The sequence below is a fragment of the Lissotriton helveticus genome, chromosome 6 (genome assembly GCF_964261635.1).
Source record: "Lissotriton helveticus chromosome 6, aLisHel1.1, whole genome shotgun sequence".
Lineage (NCBI taxonomy): Eukaryota > Metazoa > Chordata > Amphibia > Caudata > Salamandridae > Lissotriton > Lissotriton helveticus.
Window position 1 is genome coordinate 351,866,499 of NC_136067.1, and position 12,627 is coordinate 351,879,125.

General features: G+C 46.3%; 1 long non-coding RNA gene across 1 annotated transcript in view; it reads right to left on the reverse strand.

Moving 5' to 3' along the window:
- Positions 1–12,627, reverse strand: part of LOC144761359 (uncharacterized) — a 153,359-nt gene that overhangs the window by 66,314 nt on the left and 74,418 nt on the right. Inside the window, exon 3 of the long non-coding RNA XR_013595683.1 lies at positions 1,959–2,039. This is a non-coding gene — a long non-coding RNA (uncharacterized LOC144761359). The remainder of the gene's footprint in view (positions 1–1,958; positions 2,040–12,627) is intronic.

A 12,627-nucleotide genomic window follows, 5' to 3' on the forward strand; every position in this document is an offset into this window, starting at 1 on the left:
AAGCGGGAGCCTACCCCGCATTCTGTGTTCCTCGGAGCAGGTACCAACCCCGCATTTGTGCTCTTTTAAAGGCAAATCCTACCCCGCACTTCTGAGCCGGAGAAAGGAGCGCCGTGCCGGAAGTCATGCAAGCTGCCTGACTGTGGGCGGGGCTGTGGAGCTCAGAAGTACCCAACCACAACTCAGGACCCTCATGGGCTCTTCCTGCCTCTGCGGAAGTCAGGCAGAAGGTGAAGCCTGTTTGGAGGTGAGACCTCCCTGTGTGGAGAAGGAGAAGTCCTGCGTGTCTGCACCATCAGAAACGGTGCCTTGTGACGGCTCACAGCTCCAGGATGCCGCCGTATCCTGCCAGGAAAGCCAGTGACACATGAGGCCAGTAATAGGAGCTGCACCGCCTGATGCGGAGAGCATGGGCAGCTGCGTGAGAGGAGTCCCGCTTGATGTCCTTGTCGGCCTCCCAAGAAACAAAGCCTCGGTGAGTGGGGTTGGAAAGGGCACACTATGAGGCTCATTGGGCACTCTGTTGGTGCCGCCTAAGTCCAGAGTAGAGGGGTCCCTGTGAGTAAGGACCTACCGAGGCACATTGTCAGTGACTGGAGCCGGCGCTGATCTGCCCCAATGAGTGGGGCTGGTGTCGTGAATCAGTATTGGGTCATTTTGAGTGTCTGTGTGTACTGGTAGGGCGCAAGGCCCTAAAGGAATGCATAATGCAGTTATGCTAAAGATGATGTATGCACCTGAAGAGTGTTACTATGGTGCACTCCTAAATGGGATTTATGCATAATGTGTTTATGCGTAATTTGATGCAGGCATAATGAGTTTATGTTGCTAGTGAAAATGCTGAGTACAGTATTTTCCCAGTAGTTACTGTTTGTTTTATATTTGCTACTGGGGCTTTCTGAAGGTTCTGACAGTGGCCCGATTGGCCCTGTCATGCATATAATCCCCTGTGAATGTCTATCTGGTGCCAGTTGGCACAGTGTATATTTTGTGATTATGATTCTACTGTGTTATGATAATAAAAAGGATATTTTTGATGTAACCTTGTGTGGAGTCTATTTTGTGGTGTGCCTAGAGTGTTGCTGCTGTGTATGTGTTGCGCAAACACGTTGCACATTGCCTAAGGGATAAGCCTGATTGCTCGAGCCAAGCTGCCAAGGGGGTGAGCAGGGGTTATCTTCAGCGTGTAACTCCCTTGCCCTGACGAGAGTGTTGGTTTCTGCCTGGCTTAGGCGATTGCCCTAGCAACCAGAAATCCCATTTCTAACAGAACAGAGGGGAAGAAGAAACAGTGAGTTGGTGGGATGGGATTTAACCAAATTAGTAAATTGGGAAAGTCTAGATTTGTTGAAGCGAGAATCAAATTCCCATGACAAGTAGATTCTGATCAAGAATAGGCAGGGCCAGAGGAAGAGAGAGAAGAGGCGCTCTGGGCATGCTGGAAGATATGGGTAGGACAGCATCACAAGCAGAGTCCTCGAGCACTTTGTCATTACCATGTTTCAATGAACAAACAATGTCTTAGCAAACACCCGCCTGAGCATTGTAAGGAGAACAGTTGAAAAAATGGACTAATGTGGAATTAACTGAAGAGGGGTGTGCTATAACACTACTAGCAAAACGCAGGGCGAGCAAACTTAATCAGAGGGGAGCAGAATCAACGATGGATACATTAATTGACATGCGTTTAAGGAACCCGGGCAAGGGTATTAGCATGTCTGAAATCTGACAGGTCAAGAATAGGTTTGCCTTGGAGATTTAGGATGTGAATAGTGAACTGGGCAGAAGAGGGAAGTTGGTAGGTAATACCATTTCAAATGTGAGGAAAATGCAATATCTCAAATGTCGTCTTTGCTCAAAGGTGGGTTTCACAACATCACTTTCCATTATGAAGGCCTTGGGAGGGAAAAACTGGCATCCATTGGGGTACTTTGATCTGCCTTTTCTAAGTACTTTACCAGAGGCTGGCATCCATTAGACACTTGCGAAGTGCTCTTAAATGTATGCATGCTCACAATATTCCTTGGCCTGCTGCACTCCTGAAAGACAGAAGCAGACATGAAAATAACCACTTCAAATATAATAAAGATAACGCCCTAATTAGTACTTGGTATCAATTATGTTTCAGCATACATATTTTGCCTGCATTTAAGCGTCCTTGAACCAATTATGGTTTCTTTTTCTAGGCTCCATGTAGTCAGTTGTCACTTTAATTAGAATTTTAGGTTAACTGATTTAGTAATCCTATTATTTGGGACAGATTGGGCATTCAGCAAGATAAATTGCAATAGATGTTCAACGATTCATTGCTTTGATTCAAACATGATAACCCTGCAAGCCCGTGACATATCGATCACAACTGTAAAATGTCAGACTATTAGAGGCAAACATGAATTAGTAAATATGTAAAATGCAGTGTACTTCTTAAATACAGAGGGGCAGATTTATGACGGCCTTGCGCCGCCGGTGCGTCACTTTATTTGACGCAACGGCGGCGCAAACAATGCGCCCTATTTGTAAAGCCCTGCGCCATAGGAGGCGTTCCTGCGCAGGGGGGGGGGGCGTTCCTGCGCAGGAACGCCTCCTAAAAGTGGCTGAGTGAAATCTATAAGATTTCACTCAGTCACTTTCAGGACAATGCTGCGCCAAAACCCTGCGCCTGCTTGAAGCAGGCGTAGGTCTTGACGCAGCATTGTGGAGATGGGGCACCCCCGAGCCTTGCTGGAGCTGCGTCGCGCTTGCGACGCAGCTCCAGCAATGCGCCACCTTTACGGCACAGATGCGTCACGCATCTGTGCCGTTTTTGCCCCATGGTGCGCCGCATTGTAAATGCAGCGCACCATGGGTGGCGGAGCAGCGGCGCAGGATGACTGGCGCATCCCTGGGGATGCGCCAGTCATCATAAAGCTGCCCCAGAGTGAGACCAGACGTATCACGCCTGACTCCTCACAACTCGTCGCCAGTGTTACAAGGAGGTAAGGCCACAAATTGAAGATTTAAATGCCAAAAGAGGTAGCAGAAAAATCCCATTCGATATCGTCCACCAAATATTCCTAATTTAGTCATTTTCAAGACGTTCAATTTAAGAATGATACCTGCTAAGAACACAGTTTAAAGGGATTTTTCAACAGCAATACAGATTTACTCTAAACTATCTTAGACTTCTAAAAACATGTCTCTATTTATTGCTGCCCCTTCAGCAGCTTTATCGATCAGAATGAATTTGATGTTTATTGTCACAACAATGGATATTATTTGTATGCAACTTCTGGCTGTTTGGAGATGTGCTACTTCCTTACGTGCATTTCTCAAGGGTTTGAATGACTAAAGAAGAAAAAAAAAATGGACTAGAAAATATATTTCATATATCATTATGTTTTTTGTCCCGTTAATGGTAATTCATTTGAAAGCATGGTAATTCATCAATACTTTAAGTGTGTCTGGGGGGAGGAGTTGTTACACACTTCAAAGGACACTCTGTGGGACATGAGCCAATGTGAATCTTGGGAGCCAATGTGAATCTTGGGGCCTCATTTATGAGACTGTGCGTCACTTTTACGCCGCCGGTGCGTCACTTTTTGTGACGCACGAGTAGAGTAAAAAATGTGCCTTGTTGCACCATATTTACAAAGTGACGCATCTAGGTAGATGCGTCACTTTGTAAACCCATGCGCCACATTATACCTGCGCCAGGTATAATATATGCAAGGGGGGGGGCGTAATGACGCAAGAAAGGGTCGTAGAAGTGACGCAGTGAAATCTATGAGATTTCACTGCGCCACTTCTAGGACACAAATGCGTCAATTTCTTACTCCTGCCTCACAGCAGGCGTAAGACTGACGCAGGCCCTTTCACATGGGGCTTGCCCCATGTGAAAGTGCACATTGCTGGAGTTGCGTCACTTTTGTGACACACTCCAGCGATGCGTCACTTTTGCGCCATACAGATACGTCAGAAATACTGACGTATCTGTAACTCCTTGCGCCATGATGCGTCATATTATAAATATGACGCATCCAGCATGTCGCAAGGAGGGCGCAATGAAAAGTGACGCATCGCTGTTTTCACGCAGCGATGCTTCACTTTCATAAATGAGGCCCTTGGTGTTTTATATCCTCTTGTTGACTTGTGAGGTCTGGTGTTTTTGGGGAGGTATCATAGAGATCAGACCTTATTTCTGTGCAACACTTTTTAATCTTAGGCAGTGCAAATGTAGGTCTGGGCTTCACTGAGGCATCAGAAGGAAGTATCTTTTTTTCTGTCTGCAACACACAGGTCCAGTGGCGGCTCGTACGGAAAGGGAGTGGCGGGGGATGTGAAAGAAAAAAATAACACTTACCTCCTCTGCATTACGCAGTGGTTCGGCACTCATAGAGGGAGTGGGAGCCTGTGCATGTTCTCTATCCAGGCTGTGCAATACATCCCAGTGGAGAACATGCTAAATGCTCATGACTGGCCGGCCCAAGACAGCAGGTCAAACAGTCATGCACACTTAAGTACATCAACCCCTCCTTCCTCTGCCGGCTGTGACGACAGCCAAGCTCTGCCCCACCCCAAAACTGGCTTCAGCATAGAAAATAAAATAATTATAACAACGTGATATTATCATTTTATTTTTCATTATTTTCACTGCTGAAAAGCATTGGAGCAATTCTCCATCGCCCTAACGGAGAAGCAGTGAATGCACAAGTCCCATCAGCTGTTTATACTACAATGATTCTGGCAGCAATTTGATAGAAGAACAGCTCTCAGGCTGCCCGAGAATCTCAACGGCCATTTTGTAATGGTATAATTCATAATAAAAAGTATTTTGATTTGTAAAGCAGGCTGGCGGTTTGAGAAAAGGAATAATCAAACTGCATACATCAGTTAAAGTTATAATATGTTCTAGAAGGCAAGGCAATGGGGATCATAAATAGTACAATTGTTGTTATGTTGGATGCTTAATTTCTACATCACACTCAAATCAACATAAAGACTGTCGTTTGACCCTGTTTGCTAACATAGTCAGTGCTGCGTACTACAGCTTTGGAGAGACTTTTGAGATCGGTCTGAGGGGGACGGTGTTCGGATGGTTTCAATCTTTTTTGGCCGGCCGGCGACAAACGGTCTGGGCCTCCACTAGCTCCGCCGTGATGCCGTCATTAGGGGTCGGAGTCCCTCAGGGCTCAGTGTTGAGCCCGACTCTCTTTAACATCTTTATGACCCCTCTGGCGGCTCTGGCGGAGTCCTTCGGGGCCCAGATCGTTTCCTACGCCGATGACACCCAGCTCCTCTTCACCTGCCAGAAGGGAGCGGATTTCGATGGAGAGAGTATACAGGGTTGCCTTGGGGCTGTTTTTAATTGGCTCCATCTCAACAGCCTTAAGTGCAACTCGGATAAATCAGAGGTACTCTTTTTTGGTTGTAAAACAGATCCAGACTGGCAAAAATGGTGGCCTGCGAATATGTTCCCTGCTGCAGCCTCCTCCCGGATAGCCAAGAACCTGGGAATTAAGATAGATGACGGTCTAACTCTGCGTTCCTAGATTCTAGGGCTCGCTGGCACATGTTCCGGGCTTCTTCGGATGCTCCGTAAGTTCCTTCCTATACTATCGGAGGAGCATAGGAAAATAACGGTCCAGGCCATAATTGGTTCGAGAATGGATTACTCAAACATTCTCTATCTTGGCCTGCCAGAGTATCTGCTTCAAAGACTGCAGGTGGTCCAGAACTCGGCTGCACGGGCCATCTATGGATTATCTGGCCGTGCCAGGGTTTCTGGCCTACTGCAGTCACTCCATTGGCTCCCGATCCGGAAGCGGATAATTTTCAAGGCTTTGACCTTGGCTCACAAGGCTTTACATGCTTCTGGAGCCAAATATCTTCAGAGAAGGCTAGCCTTTTTTCATCCTGCAAGGTCTCTGAGGTCCGGATCTCTGTGTCTTGCTGTGGTCCCTCTTATAAAAAGGGCACGCATTGGAGGCCGGTCTTTAAGTCTGCTGGCTCCGCAGTTGTGGAACACCTTGCCAGTGGCACTGCGTAGTACCTCCAATTTGTTGGCGTTTAGGAAGGGCCTTAAAACGTGGCTCTTTACCCTGTAGGTAGCAGTTTTCTTTTAGTTAGGGTTTCTGTTTTTCCTTTCTGTTTTGTTTTTGCTTGTTATGTTGTGATTTAGAGTTACAATAAAGCGCCGGGACACTCTTTGAGTAGCCGTGCGCTATACAAGTTTCAAATAACATAACATAACATAACAGAAAGCTGTTAGGCACAAATCTAAATCTAAGAGCACAATGTCTTTGGCCACCCATCTAGACCAGGTGGGGGTAACCCCAATAGACCATAACTTATTACTTCTTTTAAAATATAAAGAAAACATCCCAACAAAGGCAGAGACAGGCAGAATAAGTGGTTCCATGCAGTGGGTGCCTGTGATGAAATGTCCCTTTTTTGCGTGATCATCCCCATTTTTCGCTTAATGTTATTGCTGGTCTTTAGACTTTGAACACTGGGGCACTCTTGTTCAGTGCCCAGTGTATTTGCTCTGAACCCTAAGCATGTGGAAGTTGACTAATCCCTGACTGGCATTTTTACTACTCCTATAAGACCATGGAAAATAGTGAAGAAACTACAGCTATGGTGTGGAGAGCTAAATGTCAACTGTGGACTCCAATACATATTGCGCCATTTAATTGTGTGACATATAACATGACTTTGGGCCTGCTATTCTATCCTGACTGCAGCAGTTTCAAACTTGCAGTGTGTCCAGATCAAATAACATTTATAATTGGTAAAAACTTCCTTTTTGAACATTAGTAAGTCACCCCAATGGAAGCCTTTGAACCCACGTGATAGGGTGCAAGGTATTTAAAAGTGAAACATGCAGAAAATTAATGTTGCCATGTCCCCACAGTAACAACACTCAGAAATACTTTTTCCATTGTGGCAGGCCTATCTTTCCTATACATAAAATCAGAGAGCTAATTAAAATATTAACCCTGCTAACTCAAAGAAGTAGCCAGCTAGACAAATTCATTAACCCACTATTTTAATATATATTGAAATTCAATTCAATGGTAAAGTCAGATTTGTAATAAATATTAAGAAACAGTAACTTTTAGAAAGTTACTTTTTACTTGCCTGAGCTTTCAAGAGGCTAATTTACATTAGCCCTCTAGCTACTCCCAGCCAGTGCTTAGTTTTGTATGAGGTGTGAAATTCATCCGAGGAGCACACAATAGTTTGACTTGAAAGGGCAGAGAGAACTCCTCTAAGCTTAATGGAATATACGCAGTCAGGGGTTTGCCTTCCCTTTTGAAATCCCAATGTCAAATCATGCACGACAGGTCTGTCGGAAGCACATGTAAAATTTTAGCACACTACAAAGGGAACAAACAAGATTTCAGGGCACTTTATGTGGAGCCACTGTCTGCTGCTTTTGTCCTATTAGAATTTTGTCTCTAGGATTGCTGTGGCCACAAACTGGATTTTAGTATTAGGTGTCAGAGGACACCCAGCTTAGCACAGTGTACTCACCACAAACACCGCCAGCAGCAGAACTCAAGGTTAATGTGCCTGAATACCTTCACTATGTTGGATTTGCTCTGACACATTGCATGTTGACCCTGTTTACAGTAAAGCAAATGGGAACCACTGGAAAAGACAGAAGGTCAGGGCCTGAGGATCCTTTACTACATTGGTCAGAGGAACTAGGAGTGTTTGTGACCTGTGAAAAGGACCTGAGAAGGTTGAGCACCCTACTTCTTGAAATTCAAGGACAAAAAGCTCTCCAAAGAAAAAAAGGCTGATCCCATGGGTGACTCCAGGAATATAACAAAGCTTAAGAAGACATTCCTTTGAAGACTCACAACTAACCAGTGGCAACCAGACCAGGACTTGGCTTTGCTGTTGTCCTCTGTCTGACACCCTGAGAATGAGTACGCATTCCCCCTGTGCTCCTGAGGACTTTGGAAGTGTAGTCCTGTGGTTGTTAGAACAACAAACGACGTTTGGGAACTTTTTCAAAAACTTTGCTCCAGATCTTCAAGGGGATCAACTGCAACAAATATCCAACTAGCAGTTATACAGCATCGGATTAAAATAAAATGTCCCAAGGGGACTTACAAACTATTTTGAACTTCCCTTCTTACTGGCTCTAGTGGGCCCAATCTACTTAATATATTTATTAGTGCTACGCAAACAAATGATGCACTGAATGCTGGATAAATCATACATTCAGACCCAGTCAAGAGATCTGGGTTAAATCCATCGTTATTTTGCTCACCATGCCACCCCAGTTTAGACCCAGCCATATGCAAATCAGCCTTGACCCTGTGCCTCATGGGAACTGTCCTGAACGAACTGCCAAGCCAGACCTCTCTGGACAGGAAACAAGCATCCTGGACCGGTTTCTGGGTATTACCCTTCATCAGCCAGCCTAGCTTGAATCCAGTGGCACAGTGAGCAAGGGACCCACGTCTGGGCATACCCATCCCACTTAGGGTGAAAAGTGCTATGCAAACAAATGATGGACGAAATGCTGAATAAATCATACATTCACCCCTAGTCAAGAGATCTGGGTTAAATCCATTGTTCTTTTGCTCACCATGCCACCCCAGTATAGACCCAGCCATATGCAAATCAGTCTTGACCCTGTGCCTCATGGCAACAATCCAGACCGAACTGCCAAGCCAGGTCCTCCTTGGACTATAAACAAGCATCCTGGGACCTGTTTCTGGGTATTACCCTTTATCAGCCAGGCTAGCTTGAATCCAGTGGCACAGTGAGCAAGGGACCCACTTCTAGGCATACCCATCCCACTTAGGATGGAAATTGCCACACAAACAAATGATGGACGGAATGCTGAATAAATCATACATTCACCCCCAGTCAAGAGATCTGGGTTAAATCCATCGTTCTTTTGCTCACCATGCCACCCCCGTTTAGACCCGTCATATGCAAATCAGTCTTGACCCTGTGCCTAATGGAAACAGTCCCGACCAAACTGCCAAGCCAGGTTCTCCCAGGACTGGAAACAAGCATCCTGGAACCTGTTTCTGGGTATTACCATTCATCAGCCAGGCTATCTTGAATGCAGTGGCACAGTGAGCAAAGGACCCACATATGGGCATACACATCCCACTTAGGGTACAAATTGCTCCGCAAAGAAATGATGGACGGAATACTGAATAAATCATACATTCACCCCCATCAAGAGATCTGGGTTAAATCCATCGTTCTTTTGCTCACCATGCCACCCCAGTTTAGACCCCGCCATATGCAAATCAGTCATACATTCCCCCCCAGTCAAGAGGTCTGGGTTAAATCCATCGTTCTTGTGCTCACCAAGCCACCCCAGTTTAGACCCAGCCATATGCAAATCAGACTTGACCCTGTGCCTCATGGGAACAGTCCAGACCGAATTGACAAGCAAGGTCCTCCCTGGCCCGGAAACAAGCATCCTGGGACTAGTTTCTAGGTATTACCCATCATTGGCCAGGCTAGCTTGAATCCAGTGGCACAGTTCTGCATTCTGTCCATCAATTGTTGTTTTTGCATTTGTCACCCCAAATGGGATGGGTATGCCCAGACGTGGGTCCCGTGCTCTGCATGCCACTGGAGTCAAGCTATCCTGATATGGGTCAAATACTCTCCATGCCACTGGAGTCAAGCTATCCTGGCTGACGAGGGGTGAAACACCGGAACCGGTCCTAGATCTGGGTTAAATCCATCATTCTTTTGCTCACCATGCCACCCCAGTGTAGACCTGGCCATATGCAAATCAGTCATACATTCACCCCCAGTCAAGAGGTCTGGGTTAAATCCATTGTTCTTTTGCTCACCATGTCACCCCAGTTTAGACCCAGCCATATGCAAATCAGTCTTGACCCTGTGCCTCATGGGAACAATCCAGACCGAACTGCCAAGCCAGGTCCTCCCTGGACTGGAAACAAGCATCCAGGGACCGGTTTCTAGGTATTCCCCTTCATCAGCCAGGCTAGCTTGAATCCAGTGGCACAGTTATGCATTCTGTCCATCAATTGTTGTTTTTGCATTTGTCACCCCTAGTGGGTCGGGTATTCTCAGACATGGGTACCGTGGTCTCCAAGCCACTGGAGTCAAGCAATCCTGGCTGAAGAGGGGTGAAACCCTGAAACCGGTCCTCTTGATGCTTGTATCCTGTCCAGGGAGGAATTGGCCTGGCAGTTCGGGCTGGACTGTTCCCATTGGGCACGGGGTCAAGACTGATATGCATATGGCTGGGTTCAAACTGGAATGGTATGGTGAGCAAAAAACGATGGATTTAGGCCCAGATCTCTGTACTGGGGTGAATGTATCACATTGTTCTGCATTCTGTCCATCAATTGTTGTTTTTGCATTTGTCACCCCGAGTGGGAAGGGTATGCCCAGACGTGGGTCCTGTGCTCTCCGTGCCACTGGAGTCAAGCTATCCTGGCTGAAGAGTGGTGAAACCCCCAAACCAGCCCTGGGATGCTTGTTTCCAGTCCAGGGAGGACCTGGCCTTGCAGTTCAGGCTGAACTGTTCCCATTGGGCTCAGAGTCAAGACTGATTTGCATATGGCTGGGTTCAAACTGGAATGGCATGGTGAGCAAAGAAACAATGGATTTAGGGCCAGATCTCTGTACTGTGGTAAATATATGACAGTGTTCTGCGTTCTGTCCATCAATTATTGTTTTTGCATTTGTCACCCCAAGTGGAAGAGGTATGCCCAGATGTGTGTCCCGTGCTCTTCATGCCACTGGAGTCAAGCTATTCTGGCGGAAGAGGGTTGAAACCCTGAAATTTGTCCTAGGATGCTTCTTTCCAGTCCAGGGAGGACCTGGCCTGGCAGTTTGGGCTGGACTGTTCCCATTGGGCACAGGGTCAAGAATGATTTACATATGGCTGGGTTCAAACTGGAATGGAATGGTGAGCAAAAAAAAATGTGGATTTAGGCCCAGATCTCTGTACTGGTGTGAATGTATGACATTGTTCTGCATTCTGTCCATCAATTGTTGTTTTTGCTAAAGTATTTGATAGGCACTTCCTTTTTGTAAGCCTCAAATTGTGCCTATCTCTCAATCTACCACAACCCTTCCCTATCATTAACTGTTGCACCTGACGTCTTTTTGTGTGATTCCCCTGTCTTTTTGTTTCGGACCTACTGTTTATTGTGACTGTTTGCTGCAAGAGTGGGGGGAAATGTAAGGCTCCCCTACAATCATTCCCTGTTGTGAGCACCCCTTTCGAGCGGGTGGACATTGACATTCTGGAGGCTCTGGATTCCAAGACAGCCATGGGCAATAGGTTGTAATGTAATGTAATGTAATGTGCAATTGTATAGCGCAGCTGTCACCCAAAGGGTATCCTGGCGCTTAGAGATTACCAACCAGCAGGGACAGAGCAGAATCGTCCAAGATCACTTATCTGGGGAATAGTCTCGTTTTCAGTTCCTTCCTGAACCGAGACAGGGCGTTCAGTTGCCTAAGTTCCAGGGGTAGTGCATTCCACAGCTGGGCTGCTGTAAAACTGAAAGATCTTCCACCCATTCGAACCTTTTTTGCCCAGGGGACATAGACCAGGTTCGCAGAGAAAGAGCGCAGGTATCTGCCCGGAGGCATACCATACAAATTTCCTTTGTAGGATTTTAGGCCCAGTTTTGTGTACTGCCCTGTGGACAATACAGAGTGCCTTAAAGTGTACTCTCTGTACAAAAGGCAGCCAGTGGAGATATATGTTAAGGCCAAAGAGGCCGAGGCTCCATTTGGCAGTGTCAATGCCAATTTAGCGGCCATAGTCTGTATTCTTTGTAATTTCTTTAACAAGGAGCCTGGAACGCCCAGAAGGAGTGCATTACAATAATCTATTCTGCTCAGGACAATACTCTGTACAACTAGAGGTCTAGAAGAAGTGGGTAGAAATGGGAGGATCTTCCGGAGGGCTTTGAGCAGATAGAGACAAGTGCTCACTGTTTTGTTCACCTGCGAGTCTAGTTGTAGATTGCTGTCCAGCATCACTCCCAGGTTACGTACAGTATTGGCAGGTACACAAGGGTTATTGGACAGATCTGGCCTGAAGTCTGCTGGTAGAGGGCGTTGAATTTTGTCTGACGTACAGCACATTACTTTAGTTTTTTCCCCATTAAATTGTAGGGAGTTTTCCTTCAGCCAAGCTGCTGTTCTCTGCAGGCAGTTATGACATTTTTCTAAAGAGACTGCATTATCGCCATCCACCGCAAAGACAAGCTGTGTGTCATCTGCGTAATTAATGACACCAATGGCGAAAGATTTTATTAAGCCGATGAGCGGGCGAAGATAGACGTTAAACAAGATTGGGCTTATGGCCGAGCCCTGGAGAACACCTTGTTTAACATCCCTAAACTGAGAGGTAAACGGCGATAGCGTCACTGCCTGCTGTCTGTTGGTAAGATAGGAATGCAGCCAATCTCTTGCCCCCCCTACAACACCCAATTTCTCCAGCCTCTCAATCAGAATCTGGTGGTTGACTGCATCGAATGCGATGTCAAGCAGCACCAGATAGTCTGCTTGACCACTGTCAGCCCGCATTCTTAGGTCATCCAAAACTGCAACTATGGCAGTTTCAGTTCCATGTGAAGGGCGAAACCCAAATTGGGCCTCGTCCAGCAA